Source organism: Scyliorhinus torazame, chromosome 6, assembly GCF_047496885.1.
Source record: "Scyliorhinus torazame isolate Kashiwa2021f chromosome 6, sScyTor2.1, whole genome shotgun sequence".
In the NCBI taxonomy this organism is placed as follows: domain Eukaryota; kingdom Metazoa; phylum Chordata; class Chondrichthyes; order Carcharhiniformes; family Scyliorhinidae; genus Scyliorhinus; species Scyliorhinus torazame.
The window spans coordinates 213003689-213029216 of record NC_092712.1 but is presented as its reverse complement, the minus strand read 5'-3'; the positions used below and the strand labels follow the sequence as shown (position 1 = coordinate 213029216).

The 25528-nt window shown below is 43.5% G+C and overlaps 1 protein-coding gene across 3 annotated transcripts in view; it reads right to left on the bottom strand.

Annotated features, from left to right (window-relative positions):
- The window catches only part of LOC140425258 (secernin-1-like), a 159353-nt gene extending 137909 nt beyond the window's left edge, over positions 1-21444 (bottom strand). Inside the window, exon 1 of one of the 3 annotated variants that reach the window (XM_072509378.1) lies at positions 21231-21444. The gene's annotated coding sequence lies outside the window, so the exon portion shown is untranslated. Of the gene's footprint in view, positions 1-21019; positions 21135-21230 lie in introns of those variants that run through there. The other 2 variants (XM_072509376.1, XM_072509377.1) reach the window with 2 other exon arrangements.
- Between the last annotated feature and the right edge of the window lie 4084 nt (positions 21445-25528).

Here is a 25528-nt window from a genome sequence, read left to right as displayed (position 1 = left end):
TTAAGACTCCAAATCTCTATCACAAAGATCACTTACTTTCATCTCCACCAACATTGCCAATTCTGCCCCTGCCTCATGCCAATTCTGCCCCTGCCTCAGCCCATCTGCTGCCAAAAACATCTTCCAAGTCTTTATCACCTCCAGGCCAAACTGCTTTGATGTGCTCTCGGTCAGACTTTGATATCCTTCATCTCATCCAAAACTCTTTTGCCTGCAGCAAGTCCCATTCACCCAATTTTCTTGTGTAGCAAGGCCAATTTGTTCAGCTGCACACACCCTTGAAATTCTTTCTAATGTCCATCTATAATTGATAACTTTAAAGGAACCAATTTGTGCGCATGGTCTGTGTAGAAATGGAAGGCTGCTAAGTAGCCACGTGTAGGAATGTCCTACACAGATTCCTGGTCCACCAATATCTTAATTTTAAAATGCTCAAGGCGTTCAAATGCCTCTATGATCTGGTTTTGTGACCATATCTCATCTCCTCCAACTTTATAATGCTCCAAGCTTCATGCCCTCTCATGCTGGCCTATCCCTCCATCCATTTAACCCTTCCATCAGCTCTGTGCCTTCAACAATCTCGTCCCTGAGCTCTGAAATTTCCTCCATAAACTTCTCCTCTTGAGTCCTTCCTCAAAATCTAACTCCTTCACCTAGTTTTATAATCACACCTAGTATTTCCTCCTTGGCTCAATGTCAAATTTTAACAGTTTATATGATTACCGCCACCTCAACTTTAAATCAACCTGATGTGCATTTTCAGTATAGCATCTTGTTTGCAACGAAGTTGAAATTCAATGTAACTGCTATTTAGTTTGTGTCTCACAGAATGGAAGGTAAAATGGTCAATTTTAAATTAATTAAAAGTGTCCAACATAAACATTAATCAAGTTTCATAAGAGGAGATCAATTTATTTGTAGTGCTTAAAAATCGAGCTGTTGTACTACTGCAAACAAATCCATTACTTAAAAAAATAGATGTCACCATGCGCCTTCACAACATGTGCACTTTTTGATTGATTTGAGTGCAGGTTTTAAAGCTACAAGGTGCATAGTTTATTTGGCACACTGAAAACAAAACGCAGGAAGACTCATTTTGCTCTAAAAGATCTGTGCTTGAACACTTTGTATTGCCAATCAATGTCACATCATGCACATAAATGAAAAACAAAATACTCAACAGATCGGTCAGGATCAATAGAGAACTTGTTAACTTTCCAGGTCAGCTCACTGACTCAAAATGTTAACTCGAGTTCTCTCGCCACAGATATTGCAAGTCCTCTGAATATTTACAGAATCCATAACATTTTACTGTTAGGTATAGAAGGCCAAGGCAAAAATATGGAATGGTGACTGATCGATCTCTTCTGATATACGAACTGTATGTCATGTTTCATTCAAAGTGGTGATAGGCATGTACAATCTACATTCAGTCAATAGGAGCGAATCGAAGCTTAGGGGAAATTGGCAGGGATTTGCGGTTGTCATGTCCACGGTACCAAAAACAAGGATGGCGCCGATTTTTGGAGTGTCGGAAGATCCGGGAGTCCAGGGGGCGAGAGAGGCTGCCATTTTGGCCTTTGCTGCCTCGGGAGCCCGGAGACGGATATTATTAGCGTGGAGGGACTCGATGCCTCCAAAATCAGGGATTTGGGTTAGTGACATGGCTGAGTTTCTCAGACTTGAGAAAATTAAGTTCGCCCTGAGAGGATCGACATTAGGGTTCGTCCGGAGGTGGCAGCTGTTTATCGACTTCTCCGGAGAAAACTAAACTGTCAGCAGATTCAATAAGGGGGTAGGGGGGAGTTAGGCTATCTTGTGTTTAGAGTAGGCGGGAACAATGGGAGATGGAGGAATGTATTACGCACTGTACATTTGAATGCCTTAATAAAATGTTTTTTTTTTTAAATAGGAGCGGAATGCAGGATGGGAGGCAGATTTTTTAATCTGCATTACAAAATTGATATACTTATGAATTCAGGATCACTGAAACTATACCAATTGACAGTATTACACATCCTGTAACTGCAAGAAATAAAGAGTTTTCACGTCAGTACAGTCTTGCTCAATGATTTTGATGATCCGCGTAATGATAAAGGGTCCAGTACTTGGTCAGTTTTGTGACCACTGATGTCGAAGTGCACTCAAGATGCTCTTTGATATGCATAATTGACAAAGTTTTAAAAGTTTAATATTGCAGCATTTAACTCATGCAAAACTGCCCACATGCCATCTGGATACAAAATGCCACTTACTCAGCAATCCTGTCCTCACGGATCTAGATTGGCTCCCTGTCCACTGCCTCCCAATTTAAAATGCTCACTTTCATGTTCAACTTCAATCATGGCCTTGTCCCTCCATCAGTAACTGCCTTCATAACTCGCTATTCCTCCAACTTGCAGTAACAGCACAGAAGGATGCCACTGAATCAATTCCAGCTAGCTCTATGTACAGCAATACCAGCAGCCCATCTGTTTTTTCTTCTGAAATTAATAATGTCCACTTCCACCACCCTCACAAGGCAAGGAATTCCAGGTCTTTACCACTCGCTGCATTAAAAATATTCTTCCTCACATTTCCCCTGCATCTCGTTCATCTTTAACGATGGGAAAACCCAGTACACAACAGTGCCAAGTGGACGATACATCACAATGTTATCCAAAGGTCCCGAGCATCATAGAATCCAGCCTTCAGCCAATTTGGCAGCTGAAATGGAGAGAGAGGGATACAGAGGGATCTGGGTGTCCTAGTGCATGTATCACAAAATGCTAGCATGCAGGGACAAGAGAATGTTATCATTTGTGAAGGGAATTGATTACAAAGATAGGGAGGTTATGCTTCAATTGTACATGGCACTAGTGAGACCACATCTGGAGTACTGTTTACAGTGTTGGTCACCTTATTTAAAGGAAGGATGTAAATACCTTGGTAGCAGCTCAGAGATTTACCAGACAATGCCTGGAATGGGTGGGTTGTTTTAGGAGGAAATGTTGGACAGATTAAGCTTGTATCTGCTAGAGTTTGGAAAGAGTGAGAAGTAACTTGACATGGTGGGTGTGAGAGAGTGTTTCCTCTTGTGGGAACGTAGAACTAGATCACCATTTAAAAATTAGGAGAATTTTTTTTCTGTGTCTTTGGAACGCGCTTCCTGAAAAAGGTGGTGGAAGCAGAGACTTTGAATATTTTTAAGGCAGAGGTGAATAGATTCTTGGTAAGCCAGGGATGAGAGTGCGCTGGGGGTAGGTTAGATGTAGATTTGAGGTTACTATCAGATCAACCAAGATCTTATTAAATGGAAAATCAGGCTCAAGTGTCTGAATAGTCTACTTTTGCTCCTTGTTTGTATGAAAGCATTGGATACCGTGAGGGCCATGGGCCCCGGCAACATCCTGGCTGTAGTGCTAAAAACCTGTTCTCCAGAATAATCATGCTCACATTCAAGCAGTTCCAGTGCAGCTACAGCACTGATATCTATCCTACAATTTGGAAAATTGCCTTGCCACATCCTTTCCAAAAAAATCCCAGGGCAAATCCAAACAGTCCAACTGTTGCTCAGATCTACTTTCAATCAAAGTAGTGTAGGGGAGGTTAAAGAAAGTGCTATGAAGTAACACTTAGTAGCAATAATATGCTTACTAATGCTTAGTTTGGGTTCCACTAGGGTCATTTGGCTCCAGATTACATTGTAGTTAATCATGGGAAAAAGTGCTGAATTTTAGAGAGGAGATGAGGGTGACTTGCCGTGACATCAAAGGCAGTATTTGACTGAATACAGCATTAAAGGAGCCCAATCAAAATTGAAGTCAATCGGAATGAGGGATAAACCGCTCCATTGGGTGCAGTCATACCTAGCACAAAAGATGGCCTGTTTGTTGGAGGCCAAACATCTCAGTCCCAGGAGTTTCTTGTCCTGGGTCCAAAGAATTCACCAATGATCTTCTCTACATGAGAAGGCCAGAAATCAGGATGTTTGCTGATGATTGCACAAAGTTCAGCAACATTCGTAACTTCTCAGATACTGAATGCAGCAAGACCTGGACAACAGGGCTGATAAGGGGAAGGTTATATTCACGCCACACAACTGCCAGGCAAGGACCATCTCCAGCAAGAAAAAATCTAACAATCTCCCCATGTTCAACTGCTCATCATCACCGAAACTCCCCCTATTGCAATCCTGAAGGTGACCTCCTTAAACCACAAATTTAACTGGACCAGGCACTTAACTATGGTTAGAGAGGTCAGAGTTTAGGAATTCAGCAGCAAGTAACTCACTTCTTGACTTTTCAAAGCTTTTTTATCCTATACAAGGCACAAGTCAGCATGCAATGGAATACTGTGCACTTGCCTAGATGAGTGCGGTTCCAACAGCGCTTAAGAAGTTCAACACAATTCAGGACAAAACCACCTTAAATATTCACTTCCCCTGACTGTAGTCACACTGTTCCAGCAATGTGTATCGTCTATCTGATGCAGTGGAGCAACTCGTAAGGGCTCCTTTAACGGCACTTCAACCACCTAGAAGGACAAGGGCAGCAAACGCATAGGAACACCACCACCACCTGCATGTTCCACTGCAAGTCACACATGCCTTCTAGACTTGCTCTTTCACTGGGTCAACATCCTCAAACTTCCGGCCTAGCAGCACTGGGGGTGTAACAACATCACATGGACAGCAACAGTTCAAGAGGTGGGTCACCAGCAACCTTTAAAAGGCAACTAGAAATGAGCAACAAATGTTGACCTTGCCAGTGACACTCAAGTCCTGCAAACATTCTAGTCATTCTTCAGATTGCCATCAATCTATGTCCAGGGAATCACATCGAAAAACTGGAAGGTTGGCATCATTTTTACTGATCTACCCATCGGATTGTCTTGTCTTTCAAGTATAAGATGTGAGATCATTTCTCCATTTTAAAAGCGACAGAAATGTCAAAATAGCATTGCAGTTCTGCATTTACCATCACATTATTTATATTCAAATACATTTTCAGCAAATTGAAGGCTAACACCAAGATGTTGATCCACAGTCACACATCTGACAAACAGTTTGTGGCACATTACATACACACATACTATTGGGCATCACTGCACAATTTTCTCCTGGTATGTTTTGACCTGTAAGCAGGTGCCACTAGACCGCTGATGCTCTATCCAGATATCCATTTGTCAGGTCAATGTAAACAATGATTTCCAGGAGACTATTTGATCATATAGAGCAGCAAAGCACTGCAAGGTTTATCACCAAAGGCAAGTCTGCTTTACAAAAATATTTGCTAATAATAGATCGGTGTGAAGAATTTCATTCTCACTCCCACTCTCAAAAAAGCCAGAGCCTATTGCTATCATCAACTGTGGCTATTTACATAAATCAGGTAACAGAATAGGAATTCAACTGGGAACCTTCTGGTCCGGTTACATAATAAACCAAAGGGTGTCCTCATTCGTTCATCATATGAACCCAATATAAAGTGTGAAGTGGTCAAATATTGGCAATTTCATATTTTAATATATTTTCTCCCACATAAACATAACTTAATAATATATTGGAGATGCAGATTTATCTGACAAGACCGATCCAAACAAGAAATGAAGCATCAAAATGCTTACAGGTCCATTTGGTGAATCAGGGTATCATATTTATTCAGAGTTTTTTGTTTTAGTGTTCTTTCAAGATTATTTCATGGGATGTGGATCTTGCTGGCTAGGCCAGCATTCATTGTCCATCGCTAATGCCGTTGGAGAAGGCAGTGGAAATGAGCTACCTTCTTGAACCGCTGCAGTTCATGTGTTGTAGGTACACCCACAGAGGGTTGGTAGTATTGTTTCAAGTTAGCATGGTGTTTGGCTTGGAGGGGAACTTGCAGGTGGCATTCCCTTGTACTTCAAAGTGAGAGAGGTCATGGGCTTGGAAGTTGTCAAAGAACAAAACAGCACAGGAATAGGCACTTTGGCCCTCCAAGCCTGCACCGACCATGGTACCTGCCTAAACTAAAACCGTCTGCACTTATGGAGTCCGTATCCTTTCATTCCCACCCTATTCATATATTTGTCTAGATGTCCCTTAAATGCCACTATCGTACTTGCTCCCATCACCTCCCCAGGCAACGCGTTCCATATATTTACCACCATTTGTGTAAAAAACGTGCCTCGCACATCTGTTCTAAACTTTTACCCACGTATTTTAAACCTATGCACTTTGTCGAAAGGGTTTGCTGAGCTACTGCAGTCATCTTGTAGGTGGTACACAGTGCTGACGCTGAAGTGGTAGTAGAACAGGTGCCAATCAGACAGGCTGCCTTGAATTGTATGTTTTCAATAAGGAGTTAGATATAGATCTTGGGGCTAAAGGGATAAAAGGTTGGGGGGGGGGGGGGGTGGTAGAGAAAGCAGGAATGGGTTACTGAGTTGCATGATCAGCCATGTTATGAATGGCAGAGCACGCTCAGATGGTTTAAGGTCCTGAAATACTGTTGGAGCTGCACCCATCAAGTGGAGAGTATTTCATCACACTTCTGACTTGTGCCTTGTCGATGGTGGACAGGTTTTGGGAAGTCAGGAGGAGATGCTCATTACAGAATTCCTAGCCTCTGACCTGCTCTCGTAGCCACAGTATTTATTAGGCTGGTCCAGTTGAGTTACTGTTCAATGGTAACCACCAGGATGTGGGGAATTCAGCAATGGTAAAGCCATTGAATGTCAAAAAGAGATGGCTGGATTCTCCTTTCTTGGAGATATCTACACTGTTGGGCACCCATTTTCTTGCCAATTATAAGCCATGCCTGAATGTTGTTCAGGTCTGCATATGAACATGGACTGCTTCAAAATCTGAGTCCTTGTGAATGGCAAACAATCATCAACAAACACCTCCACTTCTGAGAAATGAGAGAGGGAAGCTCATTGATAAAATAGCTGAAGATGGTCGGGCCTAGTACAGTAACCCAAGGAATTTCTGAGAAGGTTGAACTCCATAACCTCAACCTCTTCCTTTGTGCCAGGTATGGCTTCAACCAGCAGAGAGTTTCCCCCAGATTTCCAATTACTTCAGTTTTGTTAGGGCTTGTTTATGTCATACTCAGCCAAATACTGCCTTGATGTAAAGGCAGACTCTCACCTCTGGCGTTCTGCTCTTTTGTCCATTCTTGGATCAAGGCTGTAATGAGACCAGAGTGGAGCATTATGGAGGTTAGTGTTGAGTAGTACTTGATAGCACTGTTGGCCACATCTTCCATGACTTTGCTGTTGATTGCAAGTGGGGTGGCAATTGGCCAGGTTGCAATTATGCAGCAAAGGCAGAAAAATCTTTGCAAAGTCTTTGAGCATGGAGTCATTGTTCTGGTAGCACAGAGAATCAGTGTTCTGCAACAGTGATTCACAAGCACTCCTTACTTGGATCAATTCCACATTTGCATTCTCAAAGACAGAATCTGAAAAGCTGATTTCATCACATGTTATCTTATTAATACGTAGGTCCAATATCAAAAAATAGTAGCACTGTGAGAATAATGACCTTTGAAAAATTGAGGGGGAAAAAATGGATCTCAGCTGGTTCGACTTCCATCCATCAGGAGTTACAACTACATAAAAGCAAAGTCCAGCAGATGCTGGAAATCTGGAAACATAAACTAAACAAAGAGCTGGAAATACTTCACCGATCTGGCAGCTTCTGTGAAAAAAGGAACAGTTAATGTTTCAGGTCAATGATATTTCATTAGAACTGGGTAAAGTGAAGAGGTGGATGGAAATCAGGAGAGATTAATGACAAAATGGCTGGCGGTGTAAGGCCAAAGGTAGTGGTCATGGGACAAGAAAAGCAAGATAGGTTGAAAGGGGGTGTGAATACCAGGATGCTGAAATGCTTCCACGCTTGCTGCCCTACAAAAGCAAAATAAAGAGAGAAAAACAAGAGTAAACCCCAAATCAGCTAAGTAAAAGGGAAACAAAATGAGGGCAGAAGGAAATTGTTGAATTGAATGTTGAGTTTGGCAATTGCAAAGTGCCTGAACGAATGAAGAGGTGTTCCTTGAGATTGCATAGAGGCCGAATATGCAGGAGGCAGAGGTCAGATATATCCAATCAGGAGCAGAATGAATTAAAATAATAGGCAACCATATGTTTGAGGTCATGCTTGTGATCTGAACAAATGGCTACCCAGTTGTTTGCATTTGTTCTCCACAGTGAAGCAGGCAGCATTGTGAACTGTGAATACAGTATACCAAATTGAAAATACATGTAAATTGCTTTTCACACGGAAGGAGCATTTGTGGCCTTGGATGCTGAAAAGGTAAAAGGGCAGGTGTTTCATCTCCTGCATTTGCATGGCGTGGTGCCATAGGAAGGTGAAAGTATGAAGGTTGTTGGCAGTAAACATTGCACAGGATGATCCATTGAATATGAAGGTTGGTGGTGTGGAAAGTAAGGATGAGGAGTGTAGAAATGAGAGAAGTTGCACAAGAAATGGAACACAGATGCAGGAGAGACCTGTCAGCAATGAAAAAATCCTCAGTTAGAGAGAAAAGGAAGACTTAATAGCTGCATACCATCAGAGCAGAGGTGACGGAGAGGGAGAATGTAATGGGAGTCCTTGCAGGAAACGGTATGAGGAAGTACAGTTGAGGAACCTGTTGAAGTCAGTGGGCTTATAGTAAAAATGTGTTGAATCTATTTAGCCTACCCCCCCAGCAATGGAGTCAGAGAAGTAAAGGAAGGAAAAAGTCAGAAATGGACTATATGGAATGTGTGAAGGAGGGAAGACATTAATGAAGCTTTCCACTTCATTCTCCCTTCACCTGAGCATGTCCCTCTGGCCTTCTGCCCACTCTAGATCGTTTCATAGAGATCGGCTGACGTGATATTGACTGCCTCAATTTCTCAACTCTCATTCATAATTATGCCCAGTGAAGGCATATCCTGTTCATAACTTCAAACATGGACTGTGCTCATAAGGAAGCTTCTGGAACCATTTTTTGTTTATTTTTTAAAAAATAGACACTGACAAGGTGGTTAAGATAGCTGCCAAAGGTCAGCTTTAAGCCATTCTTGGGTGGAGTGTAACAGTTGATCAGGTGGCCAAAACTGGATTCTGGGGATTCAGGGGATGTCCCGGAGGACTGGAGAATAGCCAATGTTGTTCCTCTGTTTAAGAAGGGTAGCAAGGATAATCCCGGGAACTACAGGCCGGTGAGCCTTACTTCAGTGGTAGGGAAATTACTGGAGAGAATTCTTCGAGACAGGATCTACTCCCATTTGGAAGCAAATGGACGTATTAGTGAGAGGCAGCACGGTTTTGTGAAGGGGAGGTCGTGTCTCACTAACTTGATAGAGTTTTTCGAGGAGGTCACTAAGATGATTGATGCAGGTAGGGCAGTAGATGTTGTCTATATGGACTTCAGTAAGGCCTTTGACAAGGTCCCTCATGGTAGACTAGTACAAAAGGTGAAGTCACACGGGATCAGGGGTGAGCTGGCAAGGTGGATACAGAACTGGCTAGGCCATAGAAGGCAGAGGGTAGCAATGGAGGGATGCTTTTCTAATTGGAGGGCTGTGACCAGTGGTGTTCCACAGGGATCAGTGTTGGGACCTTTGCTGTTTGTAGTATATATAAATGATTTGGAGGAAAATGTAACTGATCTGATTAGTAAGTTTGCAGACGACACAAAGGTTGGTGGAATTGCGGATAGCGATGAGGACTGTCTGAGGATACAGCAGGATTTAGATTGTCTGGAGACTTGGGCGGAGAGATGGCAGATGGAGTTTAATCCGGTCAAATGTGAGGTAATGCATTTTGGAAGGTCTAATGCAGTTAGGGAATATACAGTGAATGGTAGAACCCTCAAGAGTATTGAAAGTCAAAGAGATCTAGGAGTACAGGTCCACTGGTCATTGAAAGGGGCAACACAGGTGGAGAAGGTAGTCAAGAAGGCATACGGCATGCTTGCCTTCATTGGCCGGGGCATTGAGTATAAGAATTGGCAAGTCATGTTGCAGCTGTATAGAACCTTAGTTAGGCCACACTTGGAGTATAGTGTTCAATTCTGGTCGCCACACTACCAGAAGGATGTGGAGGCTTTAGAGAGGGTGCAGAAGAGATTTACCAGAATGTTGCCTGGTATGGAGGGCATAAGCTATGAGGAGCGATTGAATAAACTCGGTTTGTTCTCACTGGAACGAAGGAGGTTGAGGGGCGACCTGATAGAGGTATACAAAATTATGAGGGGCATAGACAGAGTGGATAGTCAGAGGCTTTTCCCCAGGGTAGAGGGGTCAATTACTAGGGGGCATAGGTTTAAGGTGAGAGGGGCAAGGTTTAGAGTAGATGTACGAGGCAAGTTTTTTACGCAGAGGGTAGTGGGTGCCTGGAACTCGCTACCGGAGGAGGTGGTGGAAGCAGGGACGATAGGGACATTTAAGGGGCATCTTGACAAATATATGAATAGGATGGGAATAGAAGGATACGGACCCAGGAAGTGTAGAAGATTGTAGTTTAGTCGGGCAGTATGGTCGGCACGGGCTTGGAGGGCCGAAGGGCCTGTTCCTGTGCTGTACATTTCTTTGTTCTTTGTTCTTTTGATAGCAAAATCCATCAACATCCAAAGACCCAGGCAGACTTGGGCAGTCTACAAAGAACACTACTGCAAAATAAAGCAGCAACACTGGTGCTTTTTTAAGCTCGTAGGTTGCTACATCATAAAAAACATCCCAAACAAATTCCTAAATCATAATCTAGCTGTGAAGAAATTTGACCTTCTGGTACAAGGGTCACAAATATCTAACTTTGTGACCTGCTGAATATTCATCGCTTTCTGGGAATGCTGCAAAAATCCTGATATTCAACATCAGTTATCTGAATTTATCGATACCTTTCTCAAGTTGCTGGACTTCTTTAGTGGGAAAAATGCTTGAATCTATCATCAAGGAGAAAATAGCGAGACATTTGGATAGAAATAGTCCCAATGGGCAGACACAGCATGGGTTCATGAAAGGCGGGTCATGTTTAACTCATTTACTGGAATGCTTTGAGGACATTACGAGCACGGTGGACAACGGGGAACTGGTGGATGTGATGTATCTGGATTTCCAGAAGACATTTGTCAAGGTGCCGCGCAGAAGGCTGCTGCATTAGATAAAGGTGTATGGCATTATGGGATTGAATTAGCATGGATAGGATTGGTTAACTAACAGAAAGCAAAGAGTGGGGATAAATGGATGTTTTTCTGATTCACGATTTCTGGCTAGTGGTGTGCCTCAGGGATCAGTGTTGGAACCGCAATGGTTTACAATTTACATAGATGATTTGGAGTTGGAGACCAAATGTAATGTGTCAAAGTTTGCAGAAGACACTAAGATGAGTGGTAGACCAAAGTTTGCAGAGGACACAAGTCTGCAGAGGGATTTGGATAGTTTAAGTAAATGGACAAGGGTATGGTAGATGGAGCACAATGTTGGTAATATGTTGAGGTCATCTATTTTGGTAGAAATAACAGCAAAATGGACCATTATTTAAATGGTTGAAAAATTCCAACTCCAATTTTCCGATTTCAATTTCCTTTTTAGAAGCCCTCTTTCCTTTTTGTCTGCCTTTGCCTCTTTCCTGGTCTGTTTTTCTTTGCTTTTAATTTAAATTTAAGGGGTCTCAGTTCTATTTTTTTTCTATCTTTCCCTGCTTTCCAATGATTTGATTTGTAATTGAATTTGAGATAACAGCAAAATGGACTATTATTTAAATGGTAAAAAATGGCAGCATGCTGCTGTCCAGAGAGACCTGGGTGTCCTTGTGCATGAATCGCAAAAAGTTCAGGTGCAGCAGGTAATTACAGAGTCAAATAGAATTTTGTCCTTCATTGCTAGAGGGATGGAATTTAAAAACAGGGAGGTTATGTTGCAGCATTATAGGGTGCTGGGTGAGACCACACCTGGGGTACTGTGTACAATTTTGGTCTCCTTACTTGAGAAAGGATTTACTGACACTGGAGGGGGTGCAGAGGAGATTCGCTGGGTTGATTCTGGAGTTGAGATGATTGGCTTAGGAGGAGAGACTGAGACTATACTAATAACAATAATAGTAATAATAATAGTAATAATCTTTATTAGTGTCACACATTAACACTGCAATGAAGTTACTGCGAAAATCCCCTATTGGAATTTAGAAGAATGAGGGTGTGGATCTTATAGAAACATAAAATTATAATAGAAGCAGGGAGGTTGTCCCACTGGCAGGTGAAACTAGAACTAAGGGACATCGCCTCAAAATAAGGGGGAGCAGATTTAGGACCGAGTTGAGGAGGAACTTCTTCATCCAAAGGGTTGTGAATCGGTGGAATTCCCTGCTCAGCGAAGCAGTTGAGGCTACCTCATTGAATGTTTTTAAGGCAAAGATAGATAGATTTTTGACCAGTAAAGGAATTCAGGGTTATGGTGAGCGGGCGGTTAAGTGGAGCCAAGTCATCAGCCATGATCTATTGAATGGCGGAGCAGGCTCGAGGGGCTAGACAGCCTACTGCTGCTCCTAGTTTTTAATGTTCTCATGCAAGTGGTTATGAAACTCGGTCGTGGGTTGTATATTACATGTATTTCATATGTTTAATATTTTAGAGCATTCAAGCTTTCCACACTTTCCAATACTGCATTCCAGAACAAACATTGCACTTCATTCTATGAATAGCTCCATATTAACAGGTCAACGTGACAGTGAATGAAATTTACTGCCAAGAGCTCCTCCAACCTAGAGTCATTCTGATCCCCTCTCAAAACAAATATTTTGAGTTCTGAAATGCTATTTTCGGACACTGGGTTTAAGCATTCTATAACTCATCTTCAAATAAAAAAAGGAGAGTTTACAAAAAGGAGGTCTTACTGCTGAGGCTCCATCAGCAATTACACAAAGCAACACTTCCAAAGATCATAAAATACTTACACAAGGAAGGACACTTATAACTTGCATTCCTTCTTGCCTCCAATCTATTCAGAAATCCACTTTAAATGTTGATCACTCTCTGCATGAAAAATCTTCAGCTCTACTGCTGTCCTTTAATATTTTAAACCCATGTCAAACTTGGTCCAACACAGAGTTAAATTTACAGTAATAATCCTGCAACATTTTGCATACCATGTATTATCTTATCCAAAGATAAGATCGTCTTTTAAGTCCCTTCTTTCCAGGCTGAAAAATCCAAATCTGTCTGGCCTTTCCAAACAACTCAGACCCAATACTGGAGCTCTTCTTTTGAATGCCTTTATTGTTTCTCAACAACCAGATCTGAAGAATCAGTCTCAAAGTATCATTAAGTTTGATCGCCATTGCATCGGAAATGTACTGGTTTTGTCCATGTCGTGCTACATTCTCTGGTCTTTGTTGATTTCTACTCTGCACAAGTTCCATAGGAACCCTTTGCAGCTTTTGGAAAGTATGAGTTTCTTATCTATAAAACGTGAAGTAATTTTGTATGTGCAATAAGTCAATGACTAAAAAAAAGTCACCCTGATCATTTAGCACATATGGATGCTTTTTTTGGTTTAAATGGGACTGCTTTTATGTGTTTCCACTCCTACCTGTTCCATTTGAGCCAATGCATCTCCATCAACAGTTCCTCCTCACAGCAAAGCTGTGGATAAGTTACATTTTCTCCAATTGATTTAAGTCGACCAAGGATATTATTTTCAGCTCTCACCAGAAACTCTTGTCCATTGCCACTTCTATCAACCACATCACTACGACTATTTGCACAGGAAAAACTAGACTCTGAAATCTTTGGCAACATATTAGTTTTCAGGCTTTATCTTATTAATTGCCAAAGTCTTCTGACTTCCCCCTCTACCATACCTCCATTGTCTGTAGACTATGTTCTCCATGGTTCAACTTCACTTTCTGATTTCTAATCTCCACTTTAACTTGCACCAGCACCCACCTTCACTGATCTGCACTGATTCCTGAGGGGGAATGGGACCCTCAATGACCGGTAGCTTGGGATGTGTGGTTCATTAAAAATTGATCTTTGGATTGTGACTGCCAGCTGGTTCCAAAGAACCCACTTCATTTTCTGGATGCCTGTGTAACCTATTTGCTGCAATTTTGACATTAATTACTGCTGCAGGGAAATTACTGAGGTGTTAATTAGGCCTTTTTAAATTACATTTCACTGAACTTTAAGTTCAACATCTCCAATATGGGTTTCCCCCAAGGCTCATTAATCTCACCAGTGAAATAAGAGTTAGAGCCACAGTTCTCCAGGGTACTAAAATTGTGATTTCCCTTATGAATAAAAGCTCCATAATTACAGGTGTTTTTGTGCTTGCTGGCAAATATTGGAGATTTCCAAGCAGGTGAATTCAGAATGGAAGGTGTACCGGATGGGTTTGACAGCACATCAGCAGATGAAGATCAACACCATTCATAGTAGCAACAGTATGTTTTGGTGAACGAGTAAGTGCATAGGCAGCTTTGGGAACCAGTTTAGCTCAGTTTTCTGGACAGCTGATTTGTGATGCAGAACAAGAACAATAGCGTGGGATTAATTCCCGTACCAGCTGATGTACCGGCCTTCTCAACCTTGCCCCTCGCCTGAGGTGTGGTGACCTCAAGTTAAGTCACCACTGTTGTGTTGTGTTGTGACCAGGGTAAAGATGCACATAAACTATATCAAGGAACTAGATGTTCTATCAACAAAATGAACATGTGGAAAGATAACTAACGAACTATGATACAAACAGTAACAAATAAATGCATTCTCCTGGAGCTACTTCTAATGCAACTACCCTCTAGTACGACTTACTACCAACTGCCAGATATCTTGAGTCACATGATGGATCTCCATCGCCACTTGCTGGTTGGAGGTTGTATTGATAACTATATACATTAATAGATAACCATGTACATTACTGTGTACATGCATACCACCACAACCACCAGTTAGTACTCCCCCTCAAAAAGATGACAGCTTAATGTCATCTGGGACTTTACTTACTTACTTAAGGCAGCAATACACATGTATTAAAGTGTGCAAACAGACACAGAGCTTCCTTTAGCTCTCAGAAGGGCAGTGCCTCTGCAGGCTAAGATTGTCCCATCAAGAAACCATATATCTAAGTGTCCTAGAAGATCTATTTGTTGGACACAGTGGTCATATATTACCAGTAGCTGTGAAATTCACTACCACCCTCCATGTCATAGAATTTACAATGCAGAAGGAGGCCATTCGGCCCATTGAGTCTGTACCAGCCCTTGGAAAGAGCACCCTACCTAAGCCCACACTCCCACCCTATCCCTGTAACCCCACCCAACCCAACCTTTTTGGACACCAAGGGCAATTTAGCAAGGCCAATCCACCTAACCTGCACATTTTTGGTCTGTGGGAGGAAACCGGAGCACCCAAAGGATACCCACGTAGACACGGAGAGTGCAAACTCCACACAGACAGTGACCCAAGCCAGGAATCGAACCTGGGACCCTGGAAGCAACTGTGCTAAAGTGCCCCCCCCCTTCCAAGTGTGCTACTGGAGACATTGAGTTTTGCATCCTAATCCACATAAATGCATTACGCCATTTGCCAGGGCTGTAACTTTCCTGTGGTGACAAAGCTCAGAGACTAGATTCCCACAGCAAAAGGTGTCATCAATTGCACACTCATGGTAATCTAATTAAGCATCATCAAAGCAACAAGGATTTTTTTGAAACATCAACCACAAGAAGTATTTTTCAATGCGACCAAAGGTTCATTGAAGATGTCGTGATGCACTAATGCTATAGCAGTTCAACATTCCAGACCTTCTTTGTCCCAATGGGCTGGCTCACAGGAGATCCATGGGCTGGCTCATAGGAGCCAGGAGATATCCCCTTTTACCAGTGAGGAACTGGTTAATGGAGGTGCAAGATCACAACGATCAATGCCAAATGACCATCATGCACATCATGGAGCAAATCATCAGAAATGGGGAATTTTCACTTCAGACTTCGACTTGGAGACACGTTTCAGTATTCACCAGAGGGGGGATCTGGACAAACAGTGGTGCACAAACCCCGGACATAGATAGATTGGAAATGGAGGTGAATTAATTCATTCATCAGGCATCTTCAGATCAGGACAATATTAAAAAGGAACATGAAAATACAGCAACATACACATACACTGCTACCCGAGTTGCCCGAATGGCTCGAAGTTTCAGCATGGTGACACACAGGAAACAAACATTACAAGTGAAATTCTCCACTCCACTGTCCTTTAATCACAATCAGCTCAATGGATGCTGTCATGTATTGACATTCATCATAAAACAAATGAAAGGGTGAGTTAACATTTGTGACAGAATAAGCAAGATGTGGAAGTGGTGCTAAGCATAAATTGAGTGTTTTATAAGAAAACAGAATTTTGCAAGAAAACAGAAAACATGTGCATAAACTTTCTTACGCTTCTACATGATGGTTTCAGCAGAGGTAGATGCAGGTTGCTCAAATCTCTACTGCCCAAGGATCCCAATGACAGCACAGCGAGTTGTCTATGGAGAGATCAGCCAGAATTTGGGTAGTCACTTGGCTATGGCAGGTGCAAGAGCTGAGAAATGAGAGCACTTCCGACAACATCCCTCTCTTGGCTCCAATATCGCATCATTCCCACTTCTCTGCTACAGGCCAGTTTGGTGAATATCAGTGACACATAAGGCCATGGACAAAGTATGTAATCTAATTTAAGGCGACACATGTTGGCATCCACAGTTTGTAAGGCCGTGCAAATGGTGTGTGTGCATGAGTCAATTTGAAGCTTCACAAAGGTAGCCACTATCTCCGAGGTAGACATTCTTAATGCCCTGTATCAATTCACTAGTGATCATGTTGAACTCTTCCATCCTCTTTGCCACGGTGGCATGTCTGTTGATAGCTGGTCACAATTCTGATGCACCTAGAGCATTCTCCTTCTCAACCAAAATCTCACAGCTGAGTGCGTTTCTTGAACAGAGCTTGGTATGAACCGCATCACCCTGGTGGACACACCGCACAAAAATGTGCTGTGTGCAATGTGGAATATTACTCGTTAGCTTCAACATCTGCTGTAATACCTTAGATTGTTTTTTAAGGAAAGGAAACATCTAGAACGGCAAAGACAGTTTTAAAATGGCTGTAGTCACCTGACTTACAGATTGGGCAAGTTTCTAGATACCCCTGAACCATGATGCAAGGAAGGTGCCAAGGACTTGCCATCTGTTTTAATAGTATCTTGAATACTTTTGACAGTGGAAGCTTCTTTGTTAATATTTTGTGGCAAATGACCAGCTATCATCTCATTTGGGTAAAGCTATGATCATAAAATTATAGAATTTACAGTGCAGAAGGCGGCCATTCAGCCCATTGAGTCTGCACCGACCCTTGGAAAGAGCACCCTACTTAAGCCCACCCTATAAACTGTAACCCAGTAACCCCACCTAGCGTTTTGGGTACTATGGGGCAATTTAGCATGGCCAATCCAACTAACATGCACATCTTTGGACTGTGGGAGGAAACTGGAGCACCCGGCGGAAACCCACGCGGACACGGGAACTTAGTTTTAAACAATAAAATTAACACCTTATTTGTTAATTCAAGAGATCTGTCTGGCTTATTTTTCATTAGCGTTCCACAAGGTCAAATAAATATTGAATTGGGAAAAAAAATTACAATTTTCTAAAAATGTAAACCGTGTTGTAGCCAACCTCAGGACTGGAAGATTCAGGAATGTATTCACCCGTCCATACTTGGTTGCAACAGGCTGCCCCTGCCAGTGTCTGCTCATATTCACTTGTGAAGTGTGAATCACCAGGTGAAAATCCAACTGCTTGAACCCACCAAAGTGCAGGTAACTATGCTGGTGCATAGCTATATGCCCTTTAACAGTGCTTCCTTCGAGTATTGAGGTCCTCAGAAAGTGTCTCTACACATGCCCAACAACATCAGGTGACTGTACGAAAGACAAAAAGAGATATGGATTGTGCTTCGCAAAATCACAATATTGACATTCACCATCTTATCAAAGTGCAATTGTTGATGAAATAAAGGCAACACGTGTAAGAGAAATATTTATAATTCTGTCACCAGCAATGAGAATTCTTTGGTGTTGAAGGATACGATTGTGCTACTTATCTCCATGGCATCCTCTTCTGCATTTGAGATGAACTATTTCTGGTTGTCCACCTCCATTCCCTCCCCCCCCACCCCCAACCCACCACTCCCCCCAACTCATTCTCATTTAACATTCTCTTTTACTAAAAAGGTCAAAATAAAAATGATCTTTGAACGTCTGAAGGTCAGCTATTCGTCCAATAGAATAAGAAGTCTTACAACACCAGGTTAAAGTCCAACAGGTTTGTTTCGATATCACCAGCTTTCGGAGCGCTGCTCCTTCCTCAGGAGCTCCAAAAGCTAGTGATATCAAAACAAACCTGTTGGACTTTAACCTGGTGTTGTAAGACTTCTTACTGTGCTCACCCCAGTCCAACGCCGGCATGTCCAATTCATCCAATAGAGGGCAGGCAAGTGAAGGCTCAAACACGAGTGGGGGCAAGATGGTGGACATGTGGCAAGTCAGTCCCATTAGATGGGATGGAGGGTTGTGTGGCACTGGAAGTGAATCTGCAAATGTGTTCACTTTTCCTGACCTGTTAAGTCACGTCATTACAATAAACCACTTCTTGCACCACTTCCAAGACTGGGGCACAATGCCCCGGTTTCTCAACTCCTCAGCTTCCTCCAACCGTGCCTTCGGAATAAAACTGCAGGTTTCTCCTTCCCATTGCAGGCCAAAGTATGCCCTGCTTGCTTGCAGCGGTAGTTCCACAAATTCATTATCCAAGCTGCCTTTGCTGCTAAGTGCATTCAACCCCACACATCTCCACCAGCTTCCATTTCTGCACTGCTTTCTGAAATAGAGTTGAAATTGCCGCATGTAGGAGCCCAACACGCCCATTGTGCAGCTTAGAGACATGAAACATAAAAGTCAAAATTTATAACCTCAGAAAATCAAGCGGATGGGCTGACTTGATTTCAGGGTTTTTGCCTCCAATTCCATCCTGCACTCAGAAGTTGCCTTCACATGAATATCAGTGCCTTTGACTCACCAAAATCCTGTTTTAATCATCTAACATCCCTCAGGCATGCTCTAGGAATATGAATTATGCAATTCATATTAAGTTAGACATTAAATTCAGTTAGAATAATAAAGTCCACGGATATTTATTTTTCCCCTGAGCCCAAAAATATTGGAGATAATTGCAATGTGCTATTGCTCTCTTGCTTAAATAACTGGACTCAGCACAGACCAACATCAAACCTGCACTCTTTATGTATTCTTCAGTATAACACTGGGTAGTGCATGAGGCATTTTGGGGAATAACACAAGATTTTATAAATAATATTTTACTGCACTACTTGTTCTACAAAAAGATTCTCCAACTGTTAAATCAAACTTAGTAAATTGACTGCTACAACTAGAATTGATCAAATGTAGCAGATATTTGAAAATGTGTTTTCAGCATTGATGTAACGGGCCTGTAACCTCATTGGCTGAAATGCTTCATTCCCTCAGTCTCATGTTATTAAAACTGCCCCATTTAAATGGAAAACTGACGGTGCGTTTTATTCAAAAACCAATATATTTAAAACACTGCTGTATATCTGCAGGAGCTGCATTTGATCCAAGCACCAGACATCCAATGACCCTACAGGGGGGATTTTCAGCCCATGATCACAGTCAGAGAGAACAGCGGTGCAGGCAGAAAATTCGGGAGACTTCGGAAACGCAATTGTCTCTTGTCTCCGGCGAGATCAAAGACTGGATTCTCCGGTCGCCATCGCCGAAATCACGTTCGGCCGGAGAATCACAGTTCACAACCAAATCGGGGGCGCGCCCCTTTTGTGATGCTCCGCCCCCTCCAAAGTGGCATACATCGGAGGGGTACGCTGCGCAAGATATCGACAGCCTCAGGACATTTGCCTGAGGCCCGCCCCCCGATGCTCTGCCCCCGACCGGTCGAGTTCCCGATGGCATGGGTCTCCCATGGTCTCATCTGTCAGAAACTCGGCGTAGCGGCTGCGGACTCAGTTCAACACCGCCACAGTCAGGGGAGGGACGATCCGCGGGAGGGGGTAACTTTATCAGGGGCTGGGAGCACTGGGGGGGGGGGGGTGATCCAGAGTGTGCAAGCCGGCCAAAGGGGCACTATTTAATGGGCCAGGTCCACGAGCGGCCGGTGCCATGTAACACGGCGCGGCCGCTGCAGGCCTCCGCCGTGCACATGCGCAACCACAATCTCAGCAAGTCTCTGGGCCGTATTGGCAGCTAGAGCCGGGGGACTATACGCTGTCTTACTGCTAGCCCCCAGCCAAACGGAGGATCGGTGGCCGTTTTACGCCATTTCTTCTGTCATAAAACGCCACCGTTCCCACGCCGGATTTTAATAAATTTAAATATTAGCCCCCACCCCCCAGCCCGGCCACATGATCATTAAATATGCATACGGTCACGTCGGCAAGGTTCATAATAGGTTTGCCAAAACAAAAAAACAGTCAAGGGGATCTTCTGTGGCGGGGTCTGGGGCATCTGAAGAGAAAAACTGGTCTGTGCAACTGAAGACTCACACACCAGTTATCAATCTGAGACTGCCAAATTCTGGAAGAATTCTGCTCTACATTTCCCTGCAAGTTATAAAGCCATAAATTACCTCAGGTTGCATACATCAACTAACAATCACGATATTTGATTGGGGTAAGGTTGGAGAAGGGGCAACAGTGCTAACCGGCGGGCGGGGGGGGGGGGGGGGGAGAGAAAGGTGTGAAAAAGGGGCACCTGTGAGTTGAGCAGATGGGCAATAAGGAAGGTCAGGGAGACACAGTCAGACGGCAATGAGGAATATGTCCAACAATTAGATTTGGACAAATCCTTTTCGAAAATTTCCCCAGGTTCCGCCTGCCCCTACCTCCCTCCCTCAACTCGAGACACAGAAAAACTAAACCCTTCGCAGCCCGTCTGCTCCCAGCCGCTCTGGTTTACAAGAAAAGTCAAACCTGGCTCCTTAAGGCAGACAATAATCTCCCCCGCCCTCTGGGCTGGATTTTGGACAGAGAAGGTTTATAGCCGCCGAGGGTCCAGCTCCTTCCCAACTGGCAAGCAGCCACCGCCCCACCACCGGCCAAACATTCCCGCCGGGGGAGGGAGAAAACATTTCAGCATCAGCTGCACCCCCCTCCCCTCCCCTCAGTGAGGACCGCCACTTACCTGAGTGAGCGCTGATCTCTCGGTAGCGGCTGTGTTCCTGCTGATGTGACCGCAGCAGACAGGGCGGAGATCACTCACACAGCAGAATAAATGGTTCTCTCCTTGATTGAGTCGGTGCCCATTAAATGTAACGGTGCCCATCCATTGGTGCCACTCGGCGTTCAAGGGTTGACAACGCCGGAGGTTTGCTCCTGTCTAATAGGCAGCAACTTGTTCACATTCCTGCAGCGCCGTCTGCTGAACATGCTTCACTTGGAAAATCGAAAACTCAGGCAAGCCGGTGTATTTTCCACCCGCCTTTACATTGCCGGGTCTTTAGAGTCATACAATCCAGTGTAGAAGAGGCCCTTCGGCCCATCGATTCTGCACCGACAAAACCACTACATCTACACTAATCCCACTTTCCAACACTTGGCCAGTAGCCTTGAATATTATGACATTTCAAGTGCTCATCCACCTAGTCCCGAAAGTTGTGCTTGTTAGGTGAATTGGACATTCTGAATTCTCCCTCTGTGTACCCGAACAGGCACCGGAATGTGGTGACTAGGTGATTTTGACAGTAACTTCATTGCAGTGTTAATGTAAGCCTACTTGTGACAATAAAGATTATTACTTTTTAAAAGATTGATGTTTCCTGCCTCTAATATCCTCCCAGGCCATGCATTCCAGACTCCCCTCTGGTTGAAATTTATTTTCTTCAGATAGTCCTTTCCCTCAGTTTAAAATTATGTCCCCCTCATTATCGACCCTTCAGCTAAGGCAAACAGCTGCTTCCCATCTACACCGCAATCTTATACACCTCAATCAGGTGTCCCTCCCCCCGCTAGCTTTCCCTGCTCTAAAGAACCTATCAAGCTGCTCTTCATAGCTCAAATGCTCCATCTCAGGCAACATCATGGTGAATCTCATCTGCACCCTCTCTGGCGCAATCACATCTTTCCTATAATGAGGTGACCAGAACTGCACGCAGTACTCCAGCTGTGACCTAACCAAAGTTATTTCGGAGCTGTACAAAACTTGCCTACTCTTTAGTTTGGTGATGCTAGTTTCAATATCATCCTGGAAAGTTAGCATCGAAAAGGAGGATGGGACCACCAAAAGTGAAAACACTCAACAGGAGGAGACCTAATTTCAGTGAGTTGAAGGGGGATCGAAGTTGAAGGGGGATCTGCCTCAAGTGAACTTGGACTGGAACCAAAAATTGGTTGAGAAATGGGAACCTTTCAAAGAGGGAATAATTCATGTACAGATCGCATACATTTCCACAAGGGGGTTCTGTTTGGACACGTCTTCTTCTCACACAGTGGAGAGAGGGGATCCCAGTGAGGACTTTCATGTTGTGGATCCAGACTGAACAGTGTTGCAAGGAGCAGTTCTATTCGACAGGCTTTTAATCCACTCCACAGACTCTCATGCCAAGATGATTAAGTGTTTCACATTTATACCAGGCGTGAGATGCTGCTAACCCTGTTGTGTTTTTTAAGGGGATGCTCTTCATTTTTTGGCTCTACTTCGCTTTCAGCTCCTGATCTTTGACTATTCAATGCAGAGAAATGGAGGGAAAGGTGGGGAGGCTTCTCTGGGGGAAACAAGATGGCCACCCATGGGTTCAGGTTGATCATTGTCATCTGTTTGCTCATTCTGGTTGCACTGACTTCTCTTCAGCTGCCTTGTTCATACCAGGAGGCACTGGAGATGTATGCTTGAAGCCATCTATAAACAGTGGTCACCACAGGAATTGGAGATGTTTAATATTCTTACCTGTAAGCATCAAAGTTACAAGTTTACTTCCTTATTTCAGCTAGTTGTAACCCTTAAAGGGGGAAATATTGTTTGATGGCGCTGCTGGTTAATTAAAGGACATTCCTGCCAGGGTGTCAAGGGCATCCAAAGTTAGAGGTACCTGGATGACTAACAACATCATCATCACAAACTGGAAAAAAAAGAGCTTTACAATAAATATAATTCAGTTGAGAACCAAGTTGAAGACAGAAAATATGAAGGACAAGTAGGAAGGAAATGATCGAGGCAAACAATGAGAATAGAATAACAAGGAACTTAAGAAATAGGAACTTGCTCTGCATTCAATATAGTCCTGACTGATCTCAACTCCACTTTCCCATCTGTTCACTATATCCCTTGATTTTCTGAGTGACCAACATCTGTCCATCTCAACCGTGGAACATCTGCAACCCACGGGGGCAGAGAATTCCAAAGATCGAAAATTCTTTTGGGTGAAAAAGTTTCTCCTCATCTCAGTCTGACATAATCAAGACCTTGTCATGATATGCAGACACACACATAATGATATACTGTGATATGGTACGAATCAAGTAATGGCATGATGGGGAAACTGGTCAATGGGAAGACTGGTCAAAAGGTTTGGGACAATACCAGATAGACTGAAACTACTCATTCCAGCTCCCCAGGCCCAGGTAAAGAATGCTGCCCTATCCATTTTCAGAGCTGTATGGCCATAGGCAACTCTGCATAAGTTGAAGTCTGAAAAGATCAGCGAAGGTCGAGCCATTCCAAAACACAGGACCTCAGCAACTCCTGATAAAACTAACTCGTCATAACCCAGGGCCGTAGGAATTTAAAACAAAGATAGGTTCAGGAAGAAACAAATCTATTCTGACCTTTCAATGTTCCCTCCGAGGACTAAATAATGGTATGAGTGACATGACCAAACATGGTCTGGTCTTTGCTTCCATTTGTATTTCCGATTAAACTCCTGACCATACTGTTGTCACATAATCTTGATAAAGTTAATGTATAAATATTGAGCTAATTCTCCACGAAAAGCACGGAACTTGTGACAGACTGAGCAGTTTTGTTGACTGCCCTCTGACTTCAAGTTTCAGCCATTACTGCAAGCAGTTGTTTTCGAAAATAAAGCTAGTTATTCTGTCTTAATGAGTGTGTTGAATTTTTCTCTCACAGAAGCGAAAATATTGACTTTCACATACAGACAAGCAGCTAATGGACACAGAGAACAGGACATGACCAATAAGCAGGCAGGACACTCAGGGGTGGGATCTGACTATAAAAGACACGAGGCACTCACACTCCGCCTCTTTCCACTGATGAACATCTAGAGAGTCAGTCCATGGTGTTGTTACAATCTCACACCTCCACCACGTGGCTAAGAGCTAGTCTGGTTCAGTCAGACAGAGTAACCACACTTAAGTTAGCAGAGAGTCGAACTCAGAGAACTGTGCTAACTGCTATTAGTTCAATAAACTTGATTGAACTAACTTCAAGGTCTGGTGTATCTTTCTGATCTAAGCTGCATCCAGTTGCAGCCAGTGTTAGGCCAGTGTACCTAACACGACATGATACCAGGAGACTACTAATTTAAGGTGGCTTACCTCAGTCTGTTCCGTGGTGACCTGCAAATGTATCCCGGCACCATGGATAAGATTCAGGCTCCTCACCAGCTCAGGACTTCTGGCAATCTCAGTGCCAACTGGTGGATATTCAAGCAAAAGTTTCTGATGTACATCAAAGCTTCAGACCTCGAGGGTGCGTCTGATGCAATAAAGATCCCGCTTCTCCTCTCGACAGCGGGTGATCAAGCCATCAAACTCTTCAACTCGTTTAACTTCACCGAAAGCCAGGACAAGACAAAGTTTCAGACCATCCTGGACAAGTTCGACAGTCACTGTGAAGTGGACACCAATGAAATCTTCGAGCGCTACATATTTAAACAACGCCTTCAAGGTAAAGATGAATCTTTCAGTGCCTTCTTAACTAGCCTCCGCCTGCTAGCGCTGTCCTGCAACTTTGGTGATCAGAGACCAAATCGTGTTTGGAGTTCACTCTGATCCTCTGAGAGAGCAGCTCTTAAAAATCAAGCATATGACCCCGCCAGTCGCGATTGAAACATGTGCACGAGCACGCATAAAATCGGTATTCCCAATACAAATCGGCTGTAAATGAGAAACTTGCCTCCCATGAGGCAGAGAGTGTGCAGGCCATCTACAGCATTGAAGACAGCGGCCACCTCACGCACTTTTCACGGAGCCCCACGCATGCGCGATGCAATTGGGATAACAAAGTGGCCAACACCCATACTGCGTAGGTGCAGATGTCTGCCGACCGCACTGCGCATGTGCGACAACGTACTCCACGCCACGACGCCGACGTCTTGACGTGCCCGAACTGTGGCAATGTCCATTTAAAGGGACACTGCCCTGCAAGAGACAGGCGAGGTTTAAACTGCGGGAAGCCTGGACACTATGCAGCCTTGTGCAGGTCTGCACCACCAGTCAGAGGGCAGCGCTCCCAATTCCAAC